Below are 9,513 nucleotides of genomic sequence, written 5' to 3'. Positions count from 1 at the left end.
ATCCCTCCATCCCGCCCCCCTGTGCACCCCCTCCTCCCTCCATCCCCCTGTGCACCCCCTCCTCCCTCCTGCCCCCCTGTGCACCCCCTCCTCCCTCCTGCCCCCCTGTGCAACCTCCCCTCCCTCCATCCCCCTGTGCACCCCCTCCTCCCTCCCGCCCCCTCTGCAACCCCCTCCTCCCTCCCGCCCCCCTGTGCAACCCCTCCTCCATCCCGCCCCCATCCCTCCATCCCCCTCTGCAACCCCCCTCCATCCCCTCCTCCATCCCTCCATCCCGCCCCCCTGTGCACCCCCTCCTCCCTCCATCCCCCTGTGCACCCCCTCCTCCCTCCTGCCCCCCTGTGCACCCCCTCCTCCCTCCTGCCCCCCTGTGCAACCTCCCCTCCCTCCATCCCCCTGTGCACCCCCTCCTCCCTCCCGCCCCCTCTGCAACCCCCTCCTCCCTCCCGCCCCCCTGTGCAACCCCTCCTCCATCCCGCCCCCATCCCTCCATCCCCCTCTGCAACCCCCCTCCATCCCCTCCTCCATCCCTCCATCCCGCCCCCCTGTGCACCCCCTCCTCCCTCCATCCCCCTGTGCACCCCCTCCTCCCTCCTGCCCCCCTGTGCACCCCCTCCTCCCTCCTGCCCCCCTGTGCAACCTCCCCTCCCTCCATCCCCCTGTGCACCCCCTCCTCCCTCCCGCCCCCTCTGCAACCCCCTCCTCCCTCCCGCCCCCCTGTGCAACCCCTCCTCCATCCCGCCCCCATCCCTCCATCCCCCTCTGCAACCCCCCTCCATCCCCTCCTCCATCCCTCCATCCCGCCCCCCTGTGCACCCCCTCCTCCCTCCATCCCCCTGTGCAACCCCCCCACCCTCCATCCCCCTGTGCACCCCCTCCTCCCTCCTGCCCCCCTGTGCACCCCCTCCTCCCTCCCGCCCCCTGTGCACCCCTTCCTCCCTCCATCCACCTGTGCAACCCCTCCTCCATCCCGCCCCCATCCCTCCATCCCCCTCTGCAACCCCCCTCCATCCCCTCCTCCATCCCTCCCTCCCGCCCCCCTGTGCACCCCCTCCTCCCTCCCGCCCCCCTGTGCAACCTCCCCTCCCTCCATCCCCCATGCACCCCCTCCTCCCTCCTGCCCCCCTCCCTCCAGCCCCCTCTGCAACCCCCTCCTCCCTCCCGCCCCCCTGTGCAACCCCTCCTCCATCCCGCCCCCATCCCTCCATCCCCCTCTGCAACCCCCCTCCATCCCCTCCTCCATCCCTCCATCCCGCCCCCCTGTGCACCCCCTCCTCCCTCCATCCCCCTGTGCAACCCCCCCACCCTCCATCCCCCTGTGCACCCCCTCCTCCCTCCTGCCCCCCTGTGCACCCCCTCCTCCCTCCATCCCCCTGTGCACCCCCTCCTCCCTCCCGCCCCCTGTGCACCCCTTCCTCCCTCCATCCACCTGTGCAACCTCCCCTCCCTCCATCCCCCTGTGCAACCCCTCCTCCCTCCATCCCCCTGTGCAACCCCTCCTCCATCCCGCCCCCATCCCTCCATCCCTCTCTGCAACCCCCTCCTCCCTCCCGCCCCCCTGTGCAACCCCCCCCTCCATCCCCCTGTGCAACCCCTCCTCCATCCCGCCCCATCCCTCCATCCCCCTCTGCAACCCCCCTCCATCCCCTCCTCCATCCCTCCATCCCGCCCCCCTGTGCACCCCCTCCTCCCTCCATCCCCCTGTGCACCCCCTCCTCCCTCCATCCCCCTGTGCAACCCCCCCTCCCTCCCTCCCCCTCTGCAATCCCCTCTTCCCTCCATCCCCCTGTGCAACCCCTCCTCCCTCCCACCCCCCTGTGCACCCCCTGTGCAACCTCCCCTCCATTCCTCCATCCCGCCCCCCTGTGCACCCCCTCCTCCCTCCCTCCCCCTCCTCCATCCCCCTGTGCAACCACCCCTCCATCCCCCCCTCCATTCCTCCATCCCTCCCCCCTGTGCACCCCCTCCTCCCTCCCGCCCCCTGTGCAACCCCTCCTCCATCCCGCCCCCATCCCTCCATCCCGCCCCCCTGTGCACCCCCTCCTCCCTCCCGCCCCCTCCTCCATCCCCCTGTGCAACCTCCCCTCCATCCCCCCCTCCATTCCTCCCTCCCGCCCCCTCCTCCATCCCCCTGTGCAACCCCTCCTCCATCCCGCCCCATCCCTCCATCCCCCCTCCATCCCTCCATCCCTCCCCCTCCTCCATCCCTCCCCCCTGTGCAACCCCCTCCTCCCTCCCTCCCCCTCCCTCCATCCTCCTCTGCAACCCCCCTCCATCCCCCCCTCCATCCCTCCATCCCTCCCCCCTGTGCAACCCTCTCCTCCCTCCCGCCCCCCTCCCTCCAGCCCCCTGTGCAACCCCCCCTCCATCCCGCCCCCCTGTGCAACCCCCTCCTCCCTCCCGCCCCTCCCTCCAGCCCCCTGTGCAACCCCCCCTCCATCCCACCCCCCTGTGCAACCCCTCCTCCCTCCCGCCCCCTCCTCCATCCCCCTGTGCAACCCCTCCTCCATCCCGCCCCATCCCTCCATCCCCCCTCCATCCCTCCATCCCTCCCCCTCCTCCATCCCTCCCCCCTGTGCAACCCCCTCCTCCCTCCCTCCCCCTCCCTCCATCCTCCTCTGCAACCCCCCTCCATCCCCCCCTCCATCCCTCCATCCCTCCCCCCTGTGCAACCCTCTCCTCCCTCCCGCCCCCCTCCCTCCAGCCCCCTGTGCAACCCCCCCTCCATCCCGCCCCCCTGTGCAACCCCCTCCTCCCTCCCGCCCCTCCCTCCAGCCCCCTGTGCAACCCCCCCTCCATCCCACCCCCCTGTGCAACCCCTCCTCCATCCTGCCCCCATCCCTCCATCCCCCTCTGCAACCCCTCCTCCATCCCTCCCTCCCCCTCCTCCATCCCTCCCCCCTGTACAACCCCATCCCTCCATCCCCCTGTGCAACCCCTCCTCCATCCCGCCCTCCCCCTCCACCATCCCCCTATGCAACCCCTCCTCCATCCCTCCCTCCCCCTCCTCCATCCCCCTATGCAACCCCCCTCTCCCTTCCGCCCCCCTCCCCCATCCCCCTGTGCAACCTCCCCCTCCATCCCCCTCTGCAACCCCCCTCCATCCCTCCCTCCATCCCCACTGTGCAACCCCCTCCTTCCTCCCGCCCCCCCATCCCCCTGTGCAACCCCTCCTCCATCCCGCCCCATCCCTCCATCCCCCTCTGCAACCCCTCCTCCATCCCTCCCTCCCCCTCCTCCATCCCTCCCCCCTGTACAACCCCATCCCTCCATCCCCCTGTGCAACCCCTCCTCCATCCCGCCCTCCCCCTCCGCCATCCCCCTGTGCAACCCCTCCTCCATCCCGCCCTCCCCCTCCGCCATCCCCCTATGCAACCCCTCCTCCATCCCTCCCTCCCCCTTCTCCATCCCCCTATGCAACCCCCCTCTCCCTCCCGCCCCCTCCCTCCATCCCCCTCTGCAACCCCCCTCCATCCCTCCCTCCATCCCCACTGTGCAACCCCCTCCTTCCTCCCACCCCCCTCCCCCCATCCCCCTGTGCAACCCCCCCTCCATCCCCCTGTGCAACCCCTCCTCCATCCCGCCCCCATCCCTCCATCCCCCTCTGCAACCCCCCTCCATCCCCTCCTCCATCCCTCCATCCCCCTGTGCAACCCCCTCCTCCCTCCCTCCCTCTCCTCCATCCCCCTCTGCAACCCCCCCTCCATCCCCCTGTGCAACGCCCCCTTCCTCCCACCCCCATCCCTCCATCCCCCTGTGCAACCCCTCCTCCATCCCTCCCTCCTGTGCAACCCCCTCCTCCCTCCCGCCCCCATCCCTCCATCCCCCTCTGCAACCCCTCCTCCATCCCCCCCTCCATCCCTCCATCCCTCCCCCCGTGCAACCCCCTCCTCCCTCCCGCCCCCCTCCCTCCATCCGCCTGTGCAACGCCCCCTTCCTCCCGCCCCCATCCCTCCATCCCCCTCTGCAACCCCCCTCCATCCCCTCCTCCATCCCTCCCTCCCCCTCGTCCATCCCTCCCCCCTGTACAACCCCCTCCTCCCTCCCGCCCCCGTCCCTCCATCCCCCTGTGCAACCCCTCCTCCATCCCTCCCTCCCCCTCCTCCATCCCTCCCCCCTGTGCAATCCCTCCTCCCTCCCGCCCCCATCCCTCCATCCCCCTGTGCAACCCCTCCTCCATCCTTCCCTCCCCCTCCTCCTTCCCTCCCCCCTGTGCAACCCCCTCCTCCCTCCCGCCCCCCTCCCTCCATCACCCTGTGGAACCCCCCGTCCCTCCCGCCCCCATCCCTCCATCCCTCCCCCTCCTCCCTCGCCCTGTTCCACCCCCTCCTCCATCCCCCTCCTCCCTCCCTCCCCCTGTGCAACCCCCCCTCCCTCCATCCCCCTCTGCAACCCTCCCTCCCGCCCCCATCCCTCCATCCCCCTCTGCGACCCCTCCTCCATCCCTCCCTCCCCCTCTTCCATCCCCCTGTGCAACCCCTCCTCCATCCCTCCCCCTCCTCCATCCTTCCACCTGTGCAACCCCCTCCTCCCTCCCGCCCCCTCCCTCCATCCCCCTCTGCAACCCCCCCTCCCTCCCGCCCCCATCCCTCCATCCGCCTGTGCAACCCCCCCTCCCTCCCGCCCCCATCCCTCCATCCCCCTGTGCAACCCCCTCCTCCCTCCCGCCCCCTCCCTCCATCCCCCTCTGCAACCCCCCCTCTCCCGCCCCCATCCCTCCATCCCCCTGTGCAACCCCCCCTCCCTCCCGCCCCCATCCCTCCATCCCCCTGTGCAACCCCCTCCTCCCTCCCTCCCCCTCCTCCATACCCCTGTGCAACCTCCATCCCTCCCTCCATCCATCCCCAGGTGCCCCCTCCTCTATCCATTTCTCTGTCACCAGGTGCACTCCTTCTCTGTCCATCAGTCTATCCCCATATGCACCCCTCCTCTATCCAGCTATCTGTCCATCCCCAGGTGCACTCCTCAGCTACCCATCCATCCATCCATCTCTCTGTCCATCCATCCCGACATGCACCCCTCTATCTATTCCCATTTGAACCCCTCCAGTATCAGAGCTGCTCTTACAAGAAGTGAGCACTAATCCCTCTCGTTCCCAGCCCTCTTGGCAGGAAGAAGCTTGAACTTATTGTGGGATGTTTTCATGTAGACACATCCCCGGGGGAGGTGCTGGTGTGTGTGGAGGGGGTTATGGCGGCAAGGCTGAGTTGAACAGATTGGCACTTAGCTCTGAAGCAGCTCTATTGGTATGAACTTTATTTTATCTGTCAGGGAGTTCCATAGTCTTGGTCCAGCCAATACCATGCAGAGGTTTGTAAATCAGTGCACTGGAGTCTGGTCAGTGGGGAGCCAGTGTAGGGAATGGTGAATCAGTGTGAAGTGTTCTAGTGAACAGATGATCTGCTGCATTCTGGCCCAGATGTAGCTCCCTCAAAGCACTTGGCTTCATCCCTGGGGTATTCATACACTCCATATGTGTGCAGGACGGTTTACATCCCTTTTGCAGACTCCATCTATTTACAAAGTAAATTCAACATATAAGAGGAGCCCATTAATTTTAACATATATTTTGTTTACATTAAATGTATTCCCTGGATGGGAAACTCCACCTGTTTATATAGCTGTAACAGGGTGCTCTCTCTTTGTGGCTTGGCTGCTCCTTCTCTGTGGCCAAGTCACTGTATTTTCCCCCTTCCGGGGTTATCAAAGACAAATGGTCTCCGGCAGTCTTCCCATGTACTGCCCAGACTGTGTCCCTTCCCCAGTGCCTGGCAGGGGACCCCGAACATGCCCCCAACTCCGAGTTCCAGCTCAGGGACCCTCTAATCAGCAGCCAAGGTCTGCACCGCCTTCGACCTTGCTGCCATTTCCCTGAGCCGTTTCCTACACCCTGGGCCCTTGGGTGACTGGTTTGTTCCATGCTCGCCTCCCTAACATCCAGAGAGTAGCCACAGACTCCCTCACTGCAGCCGCTTTCTGCTGCCAGCTTCCTGGCTTTATACCAGCCTCACCTGTTCCTTCTCAGCTTGGCTCCATCATTATTCAGGGGTTACTTAGGCTGCCTCATTCCCATCTGCAGGGGCCTATCTGATTAACTGGCCCCTTCTCAGCCTCATTCACCCCTTCTCAGGGGGGCTGGAACAGTTTGTACAGTGGGGGGTGCTGAAAGCCATTGAACCAAACTGTAGACCCTTTATATAATGGAAACCACTTCAAGCCAGGGGGTGGAGCAGCACCCCCAGCACCCCTAGTTCCAGCACCTATGCCCCTTTTAGGCTAGTATGGGTGAACACCGCATCACAATTGTACAAATGCTTTCTTTCCCAGAGCAGAAGAGATGGTGGACATTGAGCCCAGACAGGGAGGATTCCTATTCTCCCTCTCAACATCCAGTCAGACTTTAAAGCTCATGTTTTACCTCCTCCACTTATCTGCAATCAGAACCAGCTAATGGGGCTGCCAGCTCTCCCTTGGCATGGACCATCCCAACCATATACATAGCTACACAGCGTCATTCTTAGTTCCATTTGGAGCACAGCAAGAAGAAGTCTTAACATGATGTCTGCTAGACTGAAAATCGCTGCCAAGAGATCTGGGGAAATCCCTCTTACGTTGAGACTCGTCCAACTCGATGGGGAAAGCACCAGTGGACAGACCATATCTTGCACAGCTGGATCACTTTCACTTACCTGTTCACTTTGCCTGAGTCATATTTTTGATGAGCCAGTAAAATATAATCATATCAATGCCAAGTACAGCAATCGTTCCTTATTGGCTTTGGATCATTAGCAGGGTAGCGGCTAATAGAGTTGGTGTCTGGGAGAGTAAATGTTCGTGACGTAGACTGCTAGATCCTTGGGGCAGGGATTGCCTTTTTATTACATATGTGTATAGCAGCTAGCACAGTGGGGCCTTGATCCCTGACTGGGGCCTCTAATACAGCTAATAACTATGAGGAATAATGGTGAGGATTTTGTGAGGCTAAACTAGGTGAGTTAGTGCTTAGATTTTCCTCTCTCTCTCATTTCCACTCCACAAAATCAAACTAAGAAAGGCACTAAGCAGAGATCCGGGCCCTCCTTATCCCATTTAGAAACAGAATAAACCAATCTTCCTGGCTCTGAAATAGTGACTCTAGCAAACAGAGAGGGATTCTGGGATATGCAGATGAGAGGGATTCTGGGATGTGCAGATGAGGTGGCTGCCAACATCGGATGAAAGTGAAAGCTCTGGGCACGGGTCGGGACAGGGTCAGGCAGCTGGCCCAGCCAAAAAGGATTATTCTAATGGACTTTAATAGCAGCCATAGCAACAGATCCAGATTAAGATGAGAGTAAAGGGTAAATTACTAAACAATTTGACCTCTTCTTTTGCTATGAATTGATTAATGAGCCATTTCTCTTTTTATGTCTCCTGGACTGAATCCACCATTACTTACGGGCACCAGAGTCATGTACGTTAGGTTTAATTAGAGATCGTGCCAGGTTACCCCTTGAATGCACAGCCATTGGGCATGCTCGGGGCCACGCTGTTTCTTACTATTGAATGTTGATCATCAAAGGCATATCAGGATATGTATCTGTCAGGTCAGAGTGCTCCCAACGCTCAACATACCTTGTACGCCCCTGTTATAAAGCACGTTGGGATATATCTCTGTCAGGTCAGAGTGCTCCCAACGCTCGACATAGCTGGTACACCTGTGTTACATAACATGGGATAAATATCCGTCAGGACGGAGTGCTCCCAGTGCTCGACGTACCTGGCATGCCCGTGTGATAAAGCTCGTCAGGATATATTCCTTTCAGGTCAGAGTGCTCCCAGCTCGACGCACCTGGTTCGCCCGTGTTATAAATATATATTTCTTCTTTTGTTTTTTGTGTAAAAAGTGGGCAGGTGTAATACAGGTTTCCCAGAGCACGGCTGTGACTTGCAGGAGCCTCTGCTGTCACTGCTGGGGTGTCAGGTTCCTCTACCACACGAATATCTTTCTTCCATCTCTCCTGGCCCCTAGAAAAAGCAAAGGCTGCTTCTTCCCAGCAGAGAGGGAAGGAAAAAGAGATCACTGTTGTCATTTTATGCTCAGGAATTATGGTGGTGGTCTGTAGGTAGCTTTGTCTGGTGAGGCTTAATTTATTCATCTTTGGAATAAGCAATTTAAGGTCTTCATGTGCCAATGAAGGGTGCTGTATTAGGCCAAAGTATTCATTTTTATATTTCTTTAATACTTTGGTTAAAAAAATACCCCCCGCCTCACATCTTATTCAGCAGCCATAATATTGGCACATCCACCAGTGATTGCTTCACTGGTTGCATCTGGCAACTCTTGTAACTCAAGCATCAAAGGTATGTGCAATCCAGGAAGCAGAAGAGAACCATCTTCCTGCTTCCTGAAGGCCAGCTCTGAGGCTGTGCAGGGAAAGGTGTAACTCTTTACCTCTTGCCATGGAAGAAAGGCAATGCAGCCTCCACTTCTTGGGTTCTTCCTTTAACAATATAGGACCAAACACAGAAGATCCAGGCCACCTAGGACTTCATGGTTGCTGTTATGCTGAACACCATGGTCACTCCAGGATAGAACTCAGCTCCTCCTGCCCCAAAAGCACAAGTCCCTCCCACATCAACTGAAGGAGAATATCAGCTGTGAGAAGCATAAGGCCCATGGTGCTGTACTAGTCCAGCAGATCAGATTCCCCCAGCAGAGGGCAGTGGTTCTCCCTCTTTCTCCCACAGTCTCACACACACCAGTTCTTTACCAATTGCTCATACATGTTGCAGGACATGCAGAGTAAATGGAATGGAATGCATGAATTACAAATATGTATCTGTGACTGTTGAAAGGAGGATTTAGCTTCATTTAACTTTGCGGTAGTTTCCAGAGCCCCACCAGGCAAGGGCTCTGTTGGGGTAAGTCTGTGAAAACAGATGGTAAAATACATTCCCTGCCCCAAGCCCTTTCCAGTCGAAGCGTACATCAGCACTTTGATCTTGAGGGGTAATTCCCAGCTTGAGGAGACATACCCACAATAGCTCCGATCAAGAAAGCGTTCTCAAAACAGCAGCAAGAGGGGCTAGCTGCCCTGTATACGTACCCATCTGAGCCCATGGGTATGTACTCGGGTAGCTAGCCCATCCCATTGCTCGCGCCGCTGCGATTACACTCCTGTTTTTAGGGTTAGCTCAACCAGAGCTAAAGGGGGTAGGTCTCCTCCGGCTGTAAGTTACACCACCAGCTTCCACTGGAGGTGTAGCCTAAAAGACAAGGTGATAGTGGATGAAACAAGCAGACCACGATGGATTTGGGGGAAAACAGGTTAAAAAAATGATAGGGTGTGCACGATCCTGGGCCAATGCGGAGTAGTGATCACAGCTGACCGGCCTAGCCATTCTCCGGTTGCAGGATTCTGTGCACATCACAGAATACGAGAGGTTTGAGGAATGATGTGAAGGGGGATGAGGTGAGGGCTTTGTGGATTTTGACTGGGAGCTTTCCCATGCATCATCAATTTGGGGGAA

At 60.0% G+C, this 9,513-nt stretch overlaps 1 long non-coding RNA gene across 1 annotated transcript; it reads right to left on the bottom strand.

Moving 5' to 3' along the window:
* Positions 1 to 5,297: 5,297 nt before the first annotated feature.
* On the bottom strand, positions 5,298 to 8,568 carry LOC144270691 (uncharacterized). The gene is made up of 3 exons (XR_013347199.1): positions 8,435 to 8,568; positions 7,760 to 8,029; positions 5,298 to 5,513 (listed from the first exon to the last, which is right to left on the bottom strand). It is a non-coding gene; the product is annotated as an uncharacterized LOC144270691 (long non-coding RNA).
* Between the last annotated feature and the right edge of the window lie 945 nt (positions 8,569 to 9,513).

Source organism: Eretmochelys imbricata, chromosome 9 (assembly GCF_965152235.1).
Source record: "Eretmochelys imbricata isolate rEreImb1 chromosome 9, rEreImb1.hap1, whole genome shotgun sequence".
Taxonomy (NCBI): Eukaryota; Metazoa; Chordata; order Testudines; family Cheloniidae; genus Eretmochelys; species Eretmochelys imbricata.
This window is presented reverse-complemented; position numbering and strand designations above follow the sequence as displayed.